Raw genomic sequence first — 21,921 nt, 5'->3', positions numbered from 1 at the left:
TATAATGTGGAGGAATTTTTTTTTTTTTTTATGTTTAACACCTTGATTTGATTAACAACAGGAACCCCTCACCCATACCTCTCCACTGTCAATAAGATTTGGTTTGGAATAGACTAGAGCCACACACAAACACATGCAAGAAGTTGGATCGAGCATGATTCCCTCCCACATAACCCAAGCATGCCCTGGGTTCCTTCAAATAAGGAGGAACTTTCTGATATATTTTTTTTCACTCTGGTGTTAACTGCTCAATGTGATATATTTCTGTGATCTTTATTCTGTCCTTGAGAAGGTGATCAGCTCAAGGAAAATCTAGGAGGAACTTAGACGACAGAGCTCCAGGGCCACATGCTTAACCACTGCACTATACAAAATTAAAGGACAAAAGGAAATTGGAGCTGGAAATGATAAGCCTCTAGAAATAGTCAAAATAACTTAGACAAGGACATTTGAGCCAGTCTTCCCCAGATCTTACTGGGCAGGATGATCATAGCCAATGTCTGAGCTACATACCCTTCCTTTCATGTTGATGCCTTGATTCAACACAAATATGATGAACCTCCTACATGACATTAAGCAATGCATTCGACATGGAAGAAACCTACAAACAAGGCAGTCTGGCTCTTGCTTCCACAGAGTTGACAAATTAAAGGGGAAAAAGAAAGATGGTCATCCTGGCAATCAACAAAATATAAGCTTACTATAAGGGAAGTATAGCATCCTTTAGAATATACAGGAGGGGCTCCTAACCCAGACTTGGAAGGCCAAACAATGCTTCTTGAGAAAAAAAATCTAAACTGAGTCTTAAAAACTTAAAGTTATCCAAGAAGAAAGAAGACAAAGAGAAAGCCAGAGAATAAGCATGTACAAAAACCCACAAGCAAGATAGGCCATAATTTGGTAGAGCTGGAACCATTCAGGAGAAAAATGAAAAGAAATCTATTTGGATATTTAAATTGGATCTGGATCATACAAGCCACATAAAGAAGTTACATTTTATAGGGCCCCTGGGTAGTTCAGTCAGTTAAGTGTCCAACTCTTCATTTTGGCTCAAGTCATGATTTCAGGGTTGTGAGATTGAGCCCCTCATCAGTCTCTGTGCTGGATATGGAGCCTGCTTAAGATGCTCTCTCTCCCTCTGCCCTTCCCCCTGAAAAGAAAAAAAAAAAAAAAAGAAAGAAGTTACACTTTATCACAAAGCCAATGAAAATGATTATCATGTTTTAGGCAAAAGAAGAATGTGATTCATTCATTCAACAAATATTTATTGAGCACCTACTATATGCCAGGCATTGCTCTGGAAGCTCAAGGTATATAGGTGAACAAATCAAAGATCCAGGCTTTATATGGGGGAAGTGGAGAGGCAGAAAACTAATACTAAACATAACAAGTAAACTATGCAGAATGTTTGAAGAGCATAGGACAATTAAAAATAAAAAAGCAAAGCCAGGGACACCTGGGTGGCTCAGCGGTTGAGCATCTGCCTTTGGCCCAGGGCATGGTCCTAGGGTCTTGGCATCAAGTCCTGCATCGAGCTCCCTGCAGGGAGCCTGCTTCTCCCTCTGCCTGTGTCTCTACCTCTCTCTGTGTCTCTCATGGATAAATAAAATTTTTAAAAAGAAAAAAAAAAAAAAGCAAAGCCATGCAGGGTAAGATACATTGGAATGGCAGTGGGAGAAGAAAGCATGGCCAGATGCAATTTCAGAGTTGTCAAGAATAAGCCTAATACAGGCAATAGCTAGCAAAAACTTGCAGGATCTTATTGCTACTCTGCTACTCACGATCAACATAAGCAAACAGCTTATTAGATACTCAAAACAAAACTTAGGACTTTTTCATGTTTGCTCAATGTCTACAGATTTGTTTACCTAACTCAGTGTCATTTTCATTCAGAAACATAAAATTACTTTAGACTTTGGAATCTAGACTCTAGAAATTAACCAAAAACCAGAAATAAACTGAAATTTACCCCAAACTTCAAGTATCTTCATAAGCTGCTAATATCACATGTACCCCTCTTGGATATTTTTAACTACTTGAAACTTTCTAGACCCCTCAAGCCTTATGTTAACCTCTTTTAAAATGCAGCAGATTAAAAATATTTGATTTACATCTATTTTTCCTATGGCCACCCTAAAGACTTGTTTCCCACTGGAAGACAAAAGCAACCATATTTGGTCAATTTGGTTTCTGTCCTCTCTTTTTTTCTCTTCTGAGTTTATAATTGTCAGGAACAGCTGTGTGCATTGCCAATGCCTTCCCCAAAATTAACAGGGCTCTAACATACAAAACATCTATTCTGCTTCTAAATTTGTTTTTAATTATATTACAAGATGGAAAAAGAAATGCCTTAGCTGTTAACACTGGCTCGGTGGGGCCAACAGTAGACATAGAGCAGACACAAGGAAATACTTCAAAAAATTTTTTTTAGTTTGCCATGATTTAATAGCAGATATTCCTGGCTTTGAGTGAACTCTGCAATATCCCAGTGCGACAGGATAAATGATCGTCTACCACTATTAATTTTAGGTCATAATGTCTGAAATGCCGCTTCAAAAATAAATGCAGTATTTTCACTTTATTTGGTCAGGTAAATACTAAACTATTTTGTCATAATAACTTTACAACACTGTGTTTCACCTTGTCTTGCCTTGACTGCTGAAGGTAATAGGGACCGTTTTATTATGTCCATAAATTGAGTCAATTGACTTATCCTTATATCCTGTTTCCTGAACTTAACGAGAGATTCTGCATCATTAGGAAAACACACCATCCTGCAGCAGGATCAAAAGCAAAGGAAGCCTGATAATAAGTCATTTTGATTTCAGGGAATGTTCACCAGGCAAACTTTCAATATTCTGGCAGAAGTAAAACAAATAACTGGCTTTGCAAAGCATAGTTTGCTCAGAGCTGCACTTATGCTTGGAAACATCCCAGAAGGGTCTACATCCAGGAAAAAAAAATTACTCCCTCTGAATACAAAGTGGCACTCGTCGTGAATCTGTAGATGTAGGTGCTTCAACATATTTACCAAACAGCACAAAATCAAAATACTAAATATTTTTACAAGGAAACTTTTTGAAAGATTTTTAAAGTCACCATTTTTAAATTCAGTCTAACAATCACAATCATATTCTCAGATTAGATCTTACTGTGAGAATTAATGGTAGAGCCGAGGTATTCCTTCTGGCTTATGAACTCTTACTAGCTCAGTAAACAGTTGGGTTGTGGCGCTGTCTTAACCAAGACAATGGCCAGGGTGATAAGGTCCTCTGTGCTGCATTCATAGGAGGGTCAGGAACCCAACCCACAAGTACTGATGGTAGAGATGACAAGCAATAACTATTTTAAATAATTATTCTTTTTTTTTAATCTTTTTTTAAAATTTTTATTTATTTATGATAGTCACACAGAGAGAGAGAGAGAGAGAGAGAGGCAGAGACACAGGCAGAGGGAGAAGCAGGCTCCATGCAGGGAGCCCGACGTGGGATTCGATCCCGGGTCTCCAGGATCGCGCCCTGGGCCAAAGGCAGGCGCTAAACCGCTGTGCCACCCAGGGATCCCAATAATTATTCTTATAGACTGCACATCTGCACTGCACTGAGCACTCATCATAGATTACATCCTTTGATCTTCACAACATTTCTATGAGTTAGGTACTATTATTATTACCATCTTATAGATGAGTAAACATAATGTACTCAAGTTCACACAGCTCTTGGGTGGCATTTGCTTCCAAAGCCTGAGCTTTTGGAATTCAGGGTCCAAATCTTATAGGCTAACATGCAGAGAATACTCCCCTGCCGTCAGACACAGGCAGCCACAGAGGCCTGGTAAGAGATAAGCAAAGAACCCACCAGAGCCAAAGACAATGAGCAAGGTTGAGCTGAGCAGGCAAATTTCTGTGTAAGTTAATTTAGTTTGTTAGAGACCATACCCCCAGTCGGTATTTTTTGGACCTGCTACTCTCCTGGGCCTCTTCCACCTGCTGAGACCAACAAGGGGACTCTTCTGCAAGACCCAATGGACTTCATCCTCGTTACATTATAGAATGCCCAGATTCTCCCTCAGATCCCTAGACAAAGGAATTTGAAGATCTTCAGCTTCATAATAACAAACACAACCAGAGTAATTTCTCCCTGAAGTATTGCCTAAAATGCTTATAGGCTGAGGTCCCAATTCAAGACCATTGAGACTGGGCAAACTTCAAGCAGTCCCTCTAGACAACAAGCCAGGAGCAACAATATGGAAATTGTTTCAGGCTACAGTTAGTTACATAAGCCAAGTAAATTAGAGAACTGAGTGATTACTAGTGCATTTCATTTATATTGTAGACCACCGAGATGCATAAGTATTCCCATTTTCTACTATTTAGAAGTAAAAGTAAGATTCATCCAGCATTTTGTTGGAGTCATCAAAAAAATTATAAACCTGGATATGCCTGTAAGGAGTCCAAATATAAATTATTATTAGTTAATGTCTAAGGATAACATGTTCTGGCCTCTGCCAAATTTCCAGCTTCATCTTACTCCATTCCTCCTCACTCACTGCCACATGGAACTACTTTCTGGCTCCACTTCAGGGCTGCACACACACTGTTTTTCCGTCTGGAGTGGTCTTCTTCACTCACACTCATTACCTGCCTAACTCTTACTATCTTCTGAGGTGGAAATAATAGAAAATCGAACTCAACTGGCTCACATAATAAGAATACATCAAAAATCCAAAACTAGGAGTGCTCCACAACTTATTTATCAAGTTAAGAAAGCTAACAAAAAACAAAATTCTTTCCATCTTCTTGCTCTGCCTTTGGTGAGTAGGATTTGCCCTCAAGTGAGTTCCATTCAAGGTCACCAGACATGACAACATTCAGAGGCAGAAAGGGTCACCTCTTCCTTGTAAAGAATAAGGAAACCATTCCCAAAAATCCTCTAGCAGACTTCTCTTTGATCTCAATAGCCAAAATTGTAACACATGTGCTAACCAATCACATACTCTAACTTAACATATGCCTAAACCAATCAATGGCCAAGCCACTAAGACTATCATTATTAACTTAGATCAACCGAGACCTATATTCTGGGGCCAGATTCCCTGAAGATCATGGCTAAATAGAGGAAGTTGGATACATAAAAATTAAAATGGAAGATGGTAGTCCTCTAAGGAAAGAAGAGGAAAGAAAAACAATCTACAGGGTGTGTTACAAATAACCCTTAGGGTTTGTTACAGATGTCGTTTTTTAAAGGAAAGACTTCCCTGAAACCCACCCCACACCCAGACTCACCTCCCCACTACATGCTAGCAAAGAACACTCTATTGGGACACCTGCATGGCAGAGTCAGTTAAACGTCTGACTCTTGGTTTCAGCTCAGGTCATGATCTCTGTGTGTGGGATTGAGCCCCATGTGGGGATCCACACCCAGCGTGAAGTCAGCTTGGGTTTCTCTATCCCTCTTCCTCTGCCCCTCCCATTCATGCTTGCTCTCTCTCTCTTTCTCTCTCTCTCTCTCTGAAATAAATAAACAAATCTTTTTTTAAAACACACTACTTTTTCATCATAGAATTTATCACAATGGTAATTAAATAATTATGTGCATGAATATATATTTAATGTCTTTCTATCCCACTATACTCTCTTGTTTATTGGTCTAGCCACAGCATGATACCTGGCAGAGCTATTTGGTCAAAATAAGGTCTTCCACCACTGGAGTTGTAATGGTATCAAGACTCCTCTTCATCCCGTTCCTTGAAGACATACAGTTTTCACGAGAGCTGCTCCATGGACTCTAAGATGTTGACAGCAGTCAGCTGGCCTAGGAGTCTGTCTTCCTCCATGCCTCACTGCCTGCAGCACTGTTGGCCAGTGACATGCCCTGTTCCATCTCCCTTATCCATAAAGGCAGCCTATATCAGCCCTTGCCAAGAAAGCAGATGGCCAGGTTGTGTCCAGCTTAATCTCCTAAGGAGATATATTTCCTCTTGCAGCTCACAACCTCCAAGAACAAGTAGCCTGTAAGACAGAAATTTGGCACTGGCTAGTCAAAATTTCTCTAAACCAGTTTCTCTGGTGGCATCAGAGTAAGATGCATAACTATGTTTTATTCCTTCCCTTTGAGAGAACAAGTAAGCTAGAAATACTTGAGTTCTTTGGAGTTAAGCACATTTTGGAAAATTATTTAATCTTGCTGCATCTCCCTTTGCTCATCTTTAAAATGGAGAAAATCATCATTCTTCCATGATGATGCTGTGAGGTACCATGCGATAATGACTATAAAATGTAAGAGATGATAGATTTCATCAGTCTTCTTGCATTGACATTTACCAAAGGAGAGGAGGGTGGGCAGATGGGTGAAATTAATGACGGGGATTAAGGAGGGTACTTGTGATGAGCACTGGGTGATGGAATTGTTGAATCACTATATTGTACACCTGAAACTAACATAACATTGTATGTTAACTACACTGGAATTAAATTTTTTAAAATAAAAAAAATTTTAACTGTATGAGGCCACATCCTATGGAAAGTGGTGAGAGGTGGTGTGATGGGCCTCAGAACTACACACTCTTGACTAGAGATAAGACACAACTTTGATTCTGCCAAGACTGGTTGGCAAGGCCTGGACAGTACTTTCTAAGGAGTTAACGAAGGCTTCTGTGTTCAGAATGACTTAAGAAACTTCACCTTCAGAAATTAAATTAAGAGGAAGTAATTTTAGAAATTAAAATTAAGAGTTAAGAGTCCAAAAGTACCTCCAGTTACAATACTCCAAAGGAACTGTATCTAGCCTAGGAATCATGACCATGAGAACTTCCAGCCACTTTTTTCTAGAAGCTTACAACATCCTTCTATTATCCCATACCTTTCCTTTTAAGGCAACTAGATGCATATCTTCCAAGTCAGGTGGGAGTCAGATGGTTGAGAACACTGTATCTCACCCTATAGCTATCTTCTGGAGAAAAGAATAGCAGGGCAAAAGCAGCTAGTGGCTGCTTTACCAAGAGAGGAAAGCAGCCTGTAGCCCAGAGCCTACACTAAGGAGGGGAGAAAAAAGACATCTCAAGACCACTGGGCCAAAGGACTGTCTATCCTCTCTAAAGGCTTTCAAGACCATTGCTCCCCAATGGTCCTTCCAAACAGTGTCCTTCCAAACAATGTCTTCTGGTGGTGATGCCATACTACCTCAGGCCAATCTTAAGCTGTGTTGGATGAAAAATAAACATTGCTTTTGCAACTGGACTGCTCCTTTCTGCCCATGGATCCTTCACCCCCATGCCCTACAGAGTGCAGTCAACATTGTAAGAGATCACACTCTATGAATGCAGTGATTCTAACCTGATGAGTTCAATAAAAGACATGGTTGAAGGTGTGTTGGTCTACATTTATGCCATAAATTTAAGAACAAAAAATTTAAAACTACAGGAAAATGATTGTTTGCATTTCCCCCATGTACTCTGGGTAAGACTTGCATTTGTAGTCATCAAGGAAACACAGTACAGTCCCAGTACAGTCTGAGAATCATTGGAAACCAGTATTCAAGGGTGGCAAGGTAAGTGATGCCATATCATGAGTAATGATATTTTTTTTGAGTAATGATATTTTATCATTAAAATAAATGGTATTAAGTGACCACAACTGCAAGAAGATGTACACAATTTCAATGCAAAAGTTCTGAAGAACCATGTCATTGTAATAACAGTATTGTTACTTATTTATCTCCTGGGATGTAAGAAATTCAACCAGGAACAATGCAATTAACAATAAAGAACATGAAGAGATGCCTGGACATGTGCACTGACTAGACGATACACAAATACATAAGTACCTCTTCTATACCCATTATGTAAATCTTCATGACAAATTACTTCACATAGACCTATGAATTTTGTAACACATTTTTTATTTTTTTAAGATTTTATTTATTTATTCATGAGAGACACACAGAGAGAGGCAGAGACACATGCAGAGGGAGAAGCAAGCTCCCTGTTGGGAGTCTGATGCAGGACTTGATCCCAGGACCCTGGGATCATGACCCCAGCTGAAAACAGATGCTCCACCACTGAGCCACCCAGGTGCCCTTGTAACACATTTTTTATTGAACTGCATAAATAGTTGGAGTCCCACAAAAACACATTTTCCCAAGTCTCTACACACCCTCAAGAAAGCCAGAAGCCTTGTCTCTTGACATCAATTCTCCCCTTTACCATAGAAATAAAATTTTAGCTGGACACATGATCGCATAAAGATATTTCCCAGCCTCTTTTGTTATGAAGTATGGCCATTTGACACTTCTGGGTATGCCTCTGATAAATAAATGTGCAGGCACTTCTTTGACCCTTTCTCTGTCCCTGCTGGCTGGAATATAATGAGAACTGTAGCATTCCTACAGCCAGAAATGGAATCCTGGGATTAGGATGATAGTCACACTACCAGCCCCAGTCCTCCTATTTCTAGACTATCCTATGAGACAGAAATAAAATCGTATTTTATTTAAGCCCCTGTATTTTAAGATCCCCTTGAGATACCAATTTACTTAGTTGGGGGCACAGCATGGAGTCTGTGGGAGAATTAATCCAGGGTTCAAGGGACGCCTAAGTGGCTCAGTGGTTGAGTGTCTGCCTTCAGCTCAAAGTGTGATCCCAGAGTCCCAGGATCGAGTTCCACATCAAGTTCCCCTCAGGGAGCCTGCTTCACCCTCTGCCTGTGTCTCTGCCTCTCTCTCTGTGTGTCTCTCATGAATAAATAAATAAAATAAATACATAAAATCTTATTTAAAAAATCCAGGGTTCTTTTACACTTCGGTTTGAAATTCCTATGAAATAGCAAAATGGTGACATCACATGAATAGTTAGATCCACAGTCTGAAGCTATAGAAGAAATCTATGTTAAAGACATAAATTCAAGCCTTGGCAGCATATAGATTTTAATCAACCTTATTGAGGTACAACTTATAATAAATTGCACCTATTTAATGTACTCAATTTCATGAGTTTTGACTGCTGTATACCACTAAGAAATGATTGCACAATAAAGATACAGAACATTTCCATCACCCCCAAAGGTTTCCCTGTGCTCTTTTACACTCCATCCCTCCCTCTGCCCCCACCTCGGGCAATGCTGATTGGCTTTTTGTCACTATAGATCAGCTTGCACTTTCTAGAATTTTAAATAAATAGAATCATCTAGTACATACTCTTTATGTCAATCTCCTTTCACTTAACATAATGCATTTGAGATTCATCCACAGTGTGTGTAGCAGTTTTTCATTCTTCTTTGTTGTTGAGTAGTATTCCATTGTATAGATAACACATCTTGTTTATTCACTTACCTGTTAACGGACCTTTGTTTCCAGTTTTTTGGGCTATTGTGACTGAAGCTGCTATGAACATTTATGTACAAGTCTTTATGTGGACTTGTGTTTTCCATATAGATGGGTTTTTAATCTTTAGAATCTTTTGAATGAAGCTTCTCAAGAATTTGAGAAAATAAGAGAGCCCAAGACCAAGCTCTGAGATATTCTATGTGAAGTCTGGACAGAAGAGAAGTCTCCAAGACAGAGTTGGAAAGAAATGAGATAAAAGTAGAAGAAAACCAGTTAAATGTGGCATTGTTGAAGGCAAAAGAAAAAGTATCTCAAAATGGCAGTAATTGAAAGTTCTGATAAATGCTGCTATGAAGTAGGACAGGACGTGCACTAAAAAGTGTCAATTAAATTTGATAACATGAAAGTGATTGACAACCTTAGTAAGAAGAATTTTGGTGAGGAGGTGAGGGTGAAAACCAAATGAGAACTGGACAAAGAAAAAAAAAGAACTGGACGAAGAGCAAATAAGAAATGAAGTGAAGTAATTACATATGTACAAGTCTTCTTAGAATCTCAACTATAAAAGAAGCAATTGATGAGAAGGTGAGGCTAAGGGAGAACTCTTTTACGTAGGAGATACAAAAGCACGTTTGAGGGGCACCTGGGTGGCTCAGTCAGTTGAGCGTCTGACCCTTAATTTCAGCTGCAGTCATGATCTTGGAGTTGTGGAACTGAGCCCCAAATCAGGCTCTACACTGGGAGTGGAGCCTACTTAAGCTTCTCTCTCCCTCTGTCCTTCCCCCATGCGTATGCATTCCCTCTCTCTCTCTCTCTCTCTCTCTCTCTCTCTCTCCACTGAAAAAAAGAAGAAGCATGTCTGAATAATAATGGGAAAGATTGCGTTTGGGAATGGACACAAGGAAGGTGAATGAATGATTGGGTCCACCCAATATAGGAGTTTTATCATAGAATGAGTTGAGCAAGGGGACCAAGGGTATTTATAAGAAAGTGACTAGCATAACCATGAAATTTAAGCAAATTGGGAAGAAAATAAAGATAGGAGAAGATGGAGAGGTTGGTGGACTAGAAGTCTGGGCGAGGTACTGCTACAGCAGAAGCAGGAAGGAGAGGAGTGGGGGCTGAAGGTAGCATGCTTGAGTAAGTGGCTTCACAGCAGTGCAGTCTCTGGCAATGAAAGTCTAGAGGAGGACCATAGAAGTGAGTGACCTCTTCAGAGTGGAAGAGAAAGTCATTATCAATGTGGAGATCAAGGAAGTGAGGGGCAGGGTGCTCGCTGCATAGGTTGTCCACATAGGTGATGGATGTACCAAAGGCAAAGCCAAGAGCTAGGCTAGGGAAGAATGCCAAGGCCAAATGGGTTCTTCTCTAGGCAAAGATCAGATTCCCTGCTGGGATGAACTGGACTGGAGAGGGGAGAAGTCCAGTGAGGAGTGAGAGGGGGAGTACAAACACACGAATACAGGCTACAGGATGACTACCGCAGGTTCTGAGCTTCCTCCCAAAGAGATGACCAGCCATGAATGGCAGGGGGCAGGGCAGGAATCTGGTTTTTGTGGAAACTGTTAATTACTTAGAAAACCATTCTTGTGACATTTATGTCTCAATGAAAGGATACTAGAGAAAATCTATGTTTCTGCTATTTCCAGCAGAAGTTGTTCTTGTAGCCAAAGTACCAGTCCTATGAGATACAGCCACCATTATTTTATATTTATTACTGTACTTAATCTTTTAAGAAAACAGGATTAGCTTTCAGATTAAACACCATGTAAATGTTGCACTGTACTCTAATTAAAATGAATAAGCTAATTAAAACAGAAAAAAAAGTTCAAATAAACCCTTGGGAGTGTAGCATTAAAGAATATACCCTTTGTTAATGCTTTGTGATGGGAATAAAGATTATAGCACATTAGAGATAAATATTAGTTGCATTTTGTTATATTTAAGGTCCCTGGATCATATATCATACTATTAATGGCTAGCTTATATTAATTATGTCTGCAGACCAAAGCAATATTTGACAATATATGATATATAGTATATTATAACATGACTCAATTTTGAATAACACGGTTAGTATAGATTTCAACTCTCATTTTCAAGTTAGATTTCTGGGAATTCTTGCATCTAGTTAGAGCCATCAGAAATGAGCCTTTAAAGGAAAAAACAACAACAGCTTTGTAGAAGTAAAGGCAGAAACTTGGTCCTGCTTGTTACACTAGGATCCTAAGTGTGTGTAAAGGTTCCACTGGAGCTGTTACTACCAAGTAAGGGAAAGTGCCTGGTAGCTCTCAAAGAGTGTTCAGTCCACAGATCATTGCCACTGAAGTTGGGCCACGGTCTGCTGTGTAAATGGGCACTGTGGGGCTCTTTAATGCAAAGATTATGGGTACAATAGGCCATTGCTGCTCTACTCTGCATAAACACATTCTTGGGGGAATTTAAATATGTACACAATTGCTCAAACTCAGGAAAATTTCTGAAATGGTTCTTATCGATTAAGTCACATCATTTTAATGAACACTTTCTCCATTGGCAAATGAGTGATTTCTCCACAAAGTCAGAGTTATTACAGTCCACCGAGACTACCTGTCCAAACCCATTTCACAGTTTGTCCTTAATGTGGGTTAAGACACTTAGTAACCCTTCACTTAGTGTGGATTCCTGACAATTCCTGCAACCATCTCTTTAGATGCAATTTATTTATCAATAGGGGAAAGATGGATGGATAGATGGATGGATAGATAGATAACCGACGATAGACAGATAGATAGGTGATGGATAGACAGAGATAGATAGATGAGACAGAGAGAGAAATAGACAGCTAGACAGATTGGGGTAGAGGCAGCCGTGGATATCAACCACTATCTGGTGGTCTCAGAGTCCTCCTCTCTCTATAGAACCATTCATTATTTACAGACAGCCGGCAGTGTCCTACAGAGTCCTCCTCCAAGGAGCCAGCTGTATAAATCAGACAAAAGCCACACACGAGGAACTGGTAGGATATCTATCCAAATGCCTCCTGGTCACCACCCAGTCGCTTCAATAACACATAACCCACATCCTTACCCTTGTCCACCTTACAACACCCACTCTTCAAATGAGTGTCCTAACAGTCTATGTGCAGCGTAACCGTCCCTGCCAATATATCACTCACAGTTAAACACACTTTTAACCTATTTACCTAATAAACCTGTGTCATCTCAAACTTACAAAAATACATGGGAGAGGAACATTTGAAAAACCCTTCCCCACTCATACTCAACAATTTTACTGAACCACAGGGATGCCTGACAACCCGAATTGTGCTCTGCACCCTACACATCACTAAAAAAAGTGTAGGCTTTCATTGGCCCCACCAAAAACAGGGCTGAGCTAAGTTTGTTTTTGCTGCTTGCAGATTTGACTACATATTATTTTTATTGGTAGCATTATTATACCACAGTTTTATAGCCTCTTTTGCTGAGGAGTAGAAAGAATTTCTTCCTCCCCCTTCAGGATCACTTTTCATTTTCCAGAGAATGGAAGAGAAATAGAAAATAAGGAGAAGAAAAAAACAGAGACAATAAAAAGAAACAAAAAGGACAATGGAGAGGACGGAACATTTGGAATAAGTCTTTTTGACCAAGTATAGATGGATTCCCATACTACAGGAAATACATTTAAATCCAATTCTTATTTAGCTACTGGCTAATAAATTATTTACCCTGATTTAGTTCTTTTATCCAAAGCAGTTGACTATTATACATATCATTATAATAGGTAACATGTATTGAATGCTTACTATGTGCAAGGTGTTGCTCCAAGGGTTTCACATGTAGTCAGTCAATCTTGATGACAACCTTATGGGGTAGATACTTTATTATCCTCATTTTATAGATAAGGACACTGAGTCACTTCCCCTTGGTCATGTGCCACTAGAAACAGCAGAGCCATTCGTTGTCACTATAGCCTTACAGTAGATAGGAGTACCCCCTTCTTACGGGGGGGCTCTGAGGCCAGGTGATGAGCCCAAGGCTACAAATAACAGCAGATCTGGTCATAGAAGAACCACAACTGGAACCAGGTCTCTTCACCCAAAACGTGGTGATTTTACTCCAAGAGAGCGCAGTATCTTAGAAAATTTACTTTGATGTACTCTGGTCTAACCCTTTAAAAATGTGTAGGGCCTAGGGAGGCCTGGGTGGCTCAGTCAGTTACGTGTCTTACCTTGGCTCAGGTCATGATTCCAGGGTCCTGAGATCGAGCCCCCAGGTGGGCTCCCTGCTCAGTGGGGAGTCTGCTTCTCCCTCTGCCCCTCTATCCCCCACCCCCTCTCATGCTTTCTCTTTCACTCATGCTCTCTCTCTCTCTCAAATGAATAAGTAAAACCCTTAAAAAATAAAATAAAATAAAATAAAATAAAATAAAATAAAAAAATGTGTAGTGCCTGTATAGATGGTGAGAATTGAGAGCAGTAGCACAGGGCCGGCACGTGACATAAACAGAACTGTCAGTTTCCCAGAATGTCCTATTTACCTTCATCTTGTTTTACAGAACAGAAGCTAGATATGCCTTCTGTTTCTCTGAGATGACTGAGGTGTTGAGAAAGACCACCAAGGATCTTCAGGGACCAGCCCATCGTGAATAGCCATGACCAAACGTCCCCACTGTCACTCTGGCTCTACCAGAGAGAGCTGAATTTAGAGAGAACTGTGGGGGATGGTGGAGCCAGGGGGAGGCTGATGAGATGACTGAGTAAATAATTTCACCATTCCAGCCTGAACTACTTGGCTTCACCAAGAAACCCCTGTTCTTAAAAGTCAGGCCAAACTGGCATTGAAAAGAACCCTCTACACCCCTAAAGCTCCAGTGAGATATGAAATCATAAACAAGTCATTTTGCCTGAGATCCAAAAACATCATCAGGAAAAATAAAATAACATAAAATAAAAATAAAAGCATATTGTCCAATAAATTCACCTGACCATTTCTTATTATTTTAAATTTGTGATTTTAGGGGAGCCCGGGGGACTCAGCGGTTTAGCACCACCTTCAGTCCAGGGCCTGATCCTGGAGACCTGGGATCAAGCCCCACGTCGGGCTCCCTGCATGGAGCCTGCTTCTTCCTCTGCCTGTGTCTCTGCCTCTCTCTCTCTGTGTGTGTCTCTCATGAATAAATAAATAAAATCTTTTAAAAAAAATTGTGATTCTGAAAATGATACCCTGAATTACAAGTGAGAAAACTGAGGTAAAGTCTAAAAGATCTATGTAGGGCCACACAAAACCTCAGGGCCAAATACACTATGATATTTTCTAGACACAACTATGAAAGTTTGTATTAATTAGCCACTTGCTACTTATCGGTTATTTTTTTAAAAGGATTTTGCATAATTAAATTTATTCCAACTTAGCTATAAATTATTTTTCTAACAAATATTGTGCACTGGAATATTATACTGTCCTAGAGTTTTTTTTACCACGCTAATGGTTCTGTAGGTAAGGTTAATGAGATAATTAGTATTATATCGTAAATCCACCCTACATAAAGATTGTTTCCTTTTACTCTTCTAATTCCAAAACAATTAATGTCCTGATCATCTTATAAAGTAACTCAAATTTGGAATGATTTGAACTAATGCAATTATTGTAATCAATATAACTATTGGGATGCCATAATAATAAAATAAAATATTTTAAAAGTGCCAGTAATTATTCAGAATTCTGAGTCATATTTATTCTTATCCTCTGAGATCGAGACAGAGAATAAATATGTCAGGGTTTTCATAAAAAGAATAGCTTTGTAGTATGAGACATTTACAAAATCCATGCTGATTTATGAATCAGCCATTTTTGTTTCTGCCAGAAATGTGTTCAACATCCTGCATTTGGTCATGTTGGATTGCCTACCACTAATAGACTGACTTTATCTGGTTCCTTTATTGCTGGGTCCTTCATAAAGAAAGAAGGCTTTATCTGTGTTAAGAAGGAAAGGGAATTAACTCCATAGATTAAAATTTCTATACCTCTGGCACACAAAGCTTTTCATAAATAAGGCTTCTCATTCTGAAAGGTAAATATATATTTCTTCCTAATATTTTACTGTAAAGAAGCACTTTACAGGAGTTTAAGGAGAAGAAAGGAATAGTTCGCTGAAACGACAGCAAAATGAAATGAACATTTGTTGACATACATATGCAGTTGCTTTCTATTCAGCTATTCTGAAACAAAAGTCTAGAACCCTCTTTACACAAAATGTTAATCCAACAATAAGCCACTATTAGTGATGATACTCACACCTAATATTTTTATTCATTACCCTCAACATTCTGTGAAGCTGAGAGGTTTGATCATACCTGAGCTCCGCACTAGTGGTCAACACACTGGGGCCCCCAAATCTGGAATGATGCCTATTTTTGCAAATAAAGTTTTATTGGAACGTGGTCATGTTCGTTCAATTACACTTTACCTATGGCTGTTTTCATGCTACGGGGGAGAGTTGATTAGTTGTAAGACTGACAGTGTGACCCACAAAATTGACTATTTACTACCTGGCCCTTTCCAGAAAGAAAATGTACTGACCCCTTCTCTACACAACAAATACTCTCAATGTTTCTTCTGCCAGTAACATTCAAGTAATAAATAAGTCAAATGTGTTTTGCTACTTCGGCTCTCCTCTGTACCCATTCATTCAACATTTATTGAGTGCCTACTGTGAGCCACATGCAATGACCTCTTTATATGAGATCTCCAATGCATATGCACTAAAATTGAATGCGAGTTCTCTTAGCCATGATATGTAAAGAAAATACTCTCATTTCAGAGTGAATTTTCAAGGCTTTTTAGCCTTTAATATTTGCTCCCTGATCATCTCTCGCCTCAATTTAAAATGTGGAACCAAATAACTAGATGAAGATTGTCACTTTTCTAGGTTCTCACAGAAGAGGCATGTGTCTCTGTCTCGCCAGCACACCCAGCCTCCACATGACCCTCTCCCATCCAACCCTGAGGAAACTCTCACTGAGCACAGATTGAAAAGTCCTGCTCCAGTCTATCTCTTTGTATCTATAAATCAAATACACTACAGAACAATAGGGATCTATCCTTATTTTTAAAGGTCTTTAGAACCAAAAAACTCCATAGTCTTCCAAAGTAGCTCATGTCAACATCCAGCAATTTCTCCAATGAGAAAACCCTTTCCCTTGTCTTTTCAGTTTAAACTCATTCACTTCTAGCTATCTTCAGAGAGCTGGCAAGTACCTTCTGGTAGTCAGTCTCAGCTTTGAATAACTTATGCTTCTGTGGTGAGCATGTGTAGGGAAGTCAAATCTTTTGGTTTCCTTGAACTGATAAAAGAAACACTTCCATCATGGGCAAATGTGCTATAAGAACTCATACTGGGGAATTTTGTTCATTCATACAAACTGTCCCACATTAAAATTCCTTGGAAAAGTACATTGAACGTCATTTTAAAGACAATAAAGTCACAGTGGTCTAAAGAGAAGTTATTCCATAAAGATGTGTGACCATAAATATGGGTAACAGTTGGTTTCTTGTTGCTCTGCTCTACTCCGTTGGCCAGTGCCTAGGAAACATGAACACTCCTAGCGACAGAAGAAATCAAGGGAACAGAGCATGGCTCTCTGAAGCTACAAGACTCAGGTAAGCCACTGGGCCCCAAGTGAATTCACAAACCCCAGGCACTTCTACGCAGCAGGACAACAGGTGAAAGGAAATAACTAGATCAATGAAAACTCATCATTGCTCCCAGGAAATAAAACAGATCTTTCGAGTTGCTAGTCTTTATACATAAAACAGAGCCTGTTTTGTTATTTCACTTCCACTTAAATTTCAGCAATAAATTATTAAGATGAGAGGCTCCAATGTGTCACCCACATTTAAAGAGTCAACTCACTAGAGAAACAGTAAGATAAATTATTATAATACAGTTAGACCCAGATACTATTCCTTCTGCTACAGACATCAAAAAACTAAAGTGGGCCAAGCACTGGCCTAGACATTAAATGATTTTGAGTGAATGACCACGGCTCTTTACAACCCACCGGAATTATGGAAATGTTCTGAATTCCATCTGAAGCTCTTGGAAAATAGAATACTCTTAAAATAGCACAATTCAACAAAGTAAGCCCAGGAGCAACAGAATTGGAACCTACTCAGTAAATACTGCTGGGCTTTGAAAGAATGGCATCAAGCCACTGAGCCTCACAGAATGTTTTCTCCTCCAAATGGCAAGCCCTTTTAAAGCTATACATCTACTTCAATCCATTCATCCATCAGCAATAAAACCGCTTTGATGGGATTGATTTAATACTTGAGAGAGTCCCGAATTTGATAAATGCATGACAGCTGCTTATTTTGGCCTCTTTTGCAAAGCTGTAGCTAGCATTGTTTGGCCTCTACTGCATAGCCAGCTAGCTCTTACAGTGAAATTCTATTTATTCCCTTTGTTTCGTGTATCAGAACATATACAGGGTAACTGTTACAGAGAGCGGAGAGGAAATGACTCCTGGAGTCCTTTTAGCACAGAGGTTGAGTACTGGGCTGGAAATGGGCAGGACGGCCTAGAGCACAGTCTTTTTGTAGAATGATAAACAACATACAAGAGTCACCATCCACAGAAAGACCCTCCCTTGGTTCTCTTCAACTCCCTTCAAGTCAGGAGAGGCCTCCTACATTGTTTCTTCCGGCTACCATGCCTACCATTTTTGGAACATTTTTGAGGTTCCTCACGGTAGCAAACACCTCTCACTCAACCCTACTTGACTGCTCTTCCCCAACCACTTCCTTGAAGTTTCTTCCAATCACATCCAGGTCGTTATTTTTCTTGTGTTTCTTTGCAGCAAGTCCAGAACTATCCCTTAGTGGCTTTATTTCATCAATTAGGGATTAAGAGTATTCTTTAGATGAAGTGGCAAAAAGAAAACACATGCATTGCCGAGTGCATCCCACTCAAAGTAGGGAGGTGGAGGGTTCTTTGCTGACAGCATATGCAGTGTGGTGAGCTGATGCTCCTTAGCTGAGAAGCTACAGTACAGTTGCCTTGATAGCTTTTGTTGGCCAAGGGGGCACAATCACACTTGGATAAGGTGAAAATATACATCAGTAGTATACTCTAGTAGATTACTCTATATACCCATTTATATATTTATATTTATTATACACTTTTATTTGGTTCTACAAATATTAGGAAAATATTTCAGAGGGGCGCTGGGTGGCTCAGTTAATTTAGCATCTGCCCTCCACTCAGGTCATGATCTCAGGGTCTCAGGATCGAGCCCCACATCGGGCTCTCGGATCTGAGGAGACCCTGCTTCTGCCTCTCCCTCTGTGCTCTCTCTCTCTCTCTCTCTCTCTCAAATAAATAAATAAATCTTTTTTAAAAAAAGAAAGAAAAAATATTTCAGAAACAAATAGTATTATACCAAATCAAGATGATATAAAACACCGCAAACGCTTCAGATTTTTTTTTTTTAAGATGTTATTTATTCATTCTTGAGAGACACAGCCACAGAGGCAGAGCCACAAGCAGGCCCCATGCAGGGAGCCCGATGCGGGACTCGATCCCGGGTCTCCAGGGTCACGTCCTGGGCCGAAGGCGGCGCTAACCGTTGAGCCACCCGGGCTGCCCGATGCCTCAGATCCTTGAGAAAGCTAGTTGAACTCTTCAGCTCTGCCTCTTAAATTTTCATTGCAAAGCTGAAGGCAGTTTCCGAGGTCAGACCTCTTCCTCCGCCTGCCGTTATTCAGTTGGAAGCTTCTGGAAAACAGCTCTCCATCACAGCTCGGGCTGACGGGGGCCTCCTTCCGTGGATGGCCCGGGCCACGCGACAGGGGAGGGGGCGGGGACGGGGCCGCGGAAGGGGCACGCGGCGGGAGCAGGACCCGGGGCCGGCAAGGGACGTGGGTGCGGGCAGGAGCAACCAGGGGGCCCCAGCACAGCCCCCCTGGACTGGCCGAGGCGCCCGAGGCGGCCAACCCCGTGGCCGGGGGGACCAAGGGGCCCGGGCCTGGGAGGGGGGGGACCGGGTGTGGTTGTAGGAGAGGGGAGAGGCGCGGGAGAAAAGGAAGGCAGTTCACGGAGAGGGCGGGGCTAAAGAAACCCGACCGCGACCCTCGCCGCCCCCCACCCCCACCCCCCACCCCCCCACCGTGCTCCCGGGTGCGGGGTGCGGCAGGAGTTACCCGCAGAGGCCCGGGGCCTAGGGGCAAGGACCCGGTGGGACTCGTCTCTCAGGAGTTTTGACCCAGAAAGTTGGGGGGAGGGGAGGGGGGTGCCAGAGACGCCCCGCAAACAGAAGCTGCACCCCGCGAGGAGGGGCGCGGCCCCAGCCTCCTCTGGTCCTCCCTCCCCGGCACCTGCGCAGGGGGATGGAGGAGGGCGGCGGAGGCGGGACACGCGACACCCGCCCCCAGAGCGCCCGGGGTTGCCGCGGACCCGACCCAGACCCGACCCAGACCCGACCCACGAGGAGACACTGCCCAGAGTCACGCCTCGCGGCCCCAGCCCCAGTCCGCGGAGCTCCACCCGCAGGATCAGAAGGACCTGGTTCTAGTCCCGCCCCCGCCCCCGCCCTCAGCCTCACCCCCACCCCATCCTCACTCCCAACCTCACCTCATCCTCATCCCCGCCCCCAGCCCCACCCTCACCTGCACCTCCATCCCCACTCCCACCCCATCCTCACTCCCACCCTCACCCCACCCCCATCCTCACCTCCATCCTCACCCCCACCCCTCTCACCCTATCCTCATCCCCATCCCCACCCCCAGCCTTACCCCCACCCCATCCTCTCTCCTACCCTCATCCCCATCCCCATGCCCACCCCCACCCCCATCCTTACCCCCATCCTCAGCCCCATCCTCAGCCCCACTCTCAGCCCCACCTCCACCCCACCACCCACCCCCAGTGTGACCCAGGTACCAGGTCCCAGGGCTAGTCTGAGCTCCCAGCCGGGAGTCATCTCCGCACTCACAGTGGAGACAGAGGCCCGGAAAGTAAGATGGGGAGGACTCGCCGCTATGGCTCCTTGTACCCCCCAAGTCTGGAAAGCATGCCCACTCTCACACTTGTGCCTGATTCCCAAGGCACCTTTTAGTGGGTCAGGCCAGCATGTTCTAAGCACCATTCAGAAACCAGAGGAAATTGAGACAGGCCAGTAAGCTGCACCGGCCCCCCAGCCGCAAGCATATTGGCCACATGAATCACAAAGAAGTTTGATCAGAAGAAAACCCACTACGATTAGAAGAAATTTCTGCTGGAAGGAGCCCAGGGAAGGCTCCCCGGCCAGCACAGACCGCACCTCCTGCGCCGGAGCTGCTCTCACAGACAGCGTTTGGGGAGGAGGGGTGAGGGGTGCCCCTGACTTGGGCCGTGTCCTCTGGCTGCCTTTCCCTAGTCACTGTCCATGCTGGAGAAGAGAACACGAGGTGAACAGCCACAGCCAGTGCTGGCCAAGGCCAAGGCCACTGTTACTTCCCTAGTCCCTTTCTCTTAAAGCTCCTCAGCCAGCTGGGCCCCTTACAGCTGCCCCAGTTGCAGTGGTTGTTTGCTTGCTTGTATAATGAGGCTCATTTAGCTTCTAGACTGTAGCAGGTCAGACCACAGTAAGGCGTTCAAGCCAGCTGCTCCCCTAGCACCACCAGCCGGGGCCCGGCAGGAGCCTCAGCACCCCAGCCCTCCCCTGCCTTCCTTCTCCACCTGGCACGCTCCGGGAGCTGCAAAGAGCCTCTCTTCTCTCTCTTGTTTGATATCTCAGACCTGGTGCTAACTATCCATTTCCGCCTTTCCCTTCCCTACTTTTACCCACTAGGGTTCTTCAATAAACATAAATTTTACAAATGCTTCCTTTGCAAAGGTGGCGTGATGTTGAAAGAAAAATAAAATGGTGACAGCAATCACACGTGTCTGTATGTTGCCCATAGTCTCAACTTCATATGATGCTACACAGCTTAAAAGGCTCATAATCAAGTTGGACCCAGAGACTCTGGGACCTTCCAGAAACAGTTTCTAGAATAGCAGTACGAATTGGCACCATTATAATGAAAGCCAACATTGAGGGGCCACCCCTTTGGCTCAGGTCATGATCCCCGGGTCCTGGGATTGAGTCCCACATCGGGCTCCCCACAGGGAGCCTGCTTCTCCCTCTGCCTGTGTCTCTGCCTCTCTCTGTGTGTCTCTCATAAATAAATAAATAAATAAATAAATAAATAAATAAATAAAATCTTAAAAAAGAAAATGAAAGCCAGCATTGAGACTAAGTAGGCCCCATACATTAAACTGTGTGGTTTATATATTTATCTTTAATCTCCAGAGCAGCCCAATGAATTAGAGATGATTATCTTAGTTTTAGAAAGTAGCTTAGAAGATAAAATCCCCCCCCCAAAAAAAGAAGAAGATAATATCCCCCAAGATGAATAGTCGGTAAATTGCAAAGACAGGATTTGAATTCAGGTGTCCCGGACAGGCTAATCATCTTAGTCTGCGAGGCCTCCCGACCCACGATGAGCCTCCGCTGTCAGGGAGCGCCCACGCAGCCTGTTATGCAGAGAAACAGGAATATGTTCATGTAAAACAATAACGATGTCCTGAAACTTATATACCATCT

General features: G+C 42.3%; 1 long non-coding RNA gene across 1 annotated transcript; it reads right to left on the bottom strand.

Moving 5' to 3' along the window:
* LOC140624420 (uncharacterized) lies at positions 1-6,006 on the bottom strand. The gene is made up of 2 exons (XR_012023903.1): positions 5,667-6,006; positions 1-1,150 (listed from the first exon to the last, which is right to left on the bottom strand). It is a non-coding gene; the product is annotated as an uncharacterized lncRNA (long non-coding RNA).
* Between the last annotated feature and the right edge of the window lie 15,915 nt (positions 6,007-21,921).

The sequence above is a fragment of the Canis lupus genome, chromosome 34 (genome assembly GCF_048164855.1).
Source record: "Canis lupus baileyi chromosome 34, mCanLup2.hap1, whole genome shotgun sequence".
NCBI lineage: Eukaryota > Metazoa > Chordata > Mammalia > Carnivora > Canidae > Canis > Canis lupus.
This window is presented reverse-complemented; position numbering and strand designations above follow the sequence as displayed.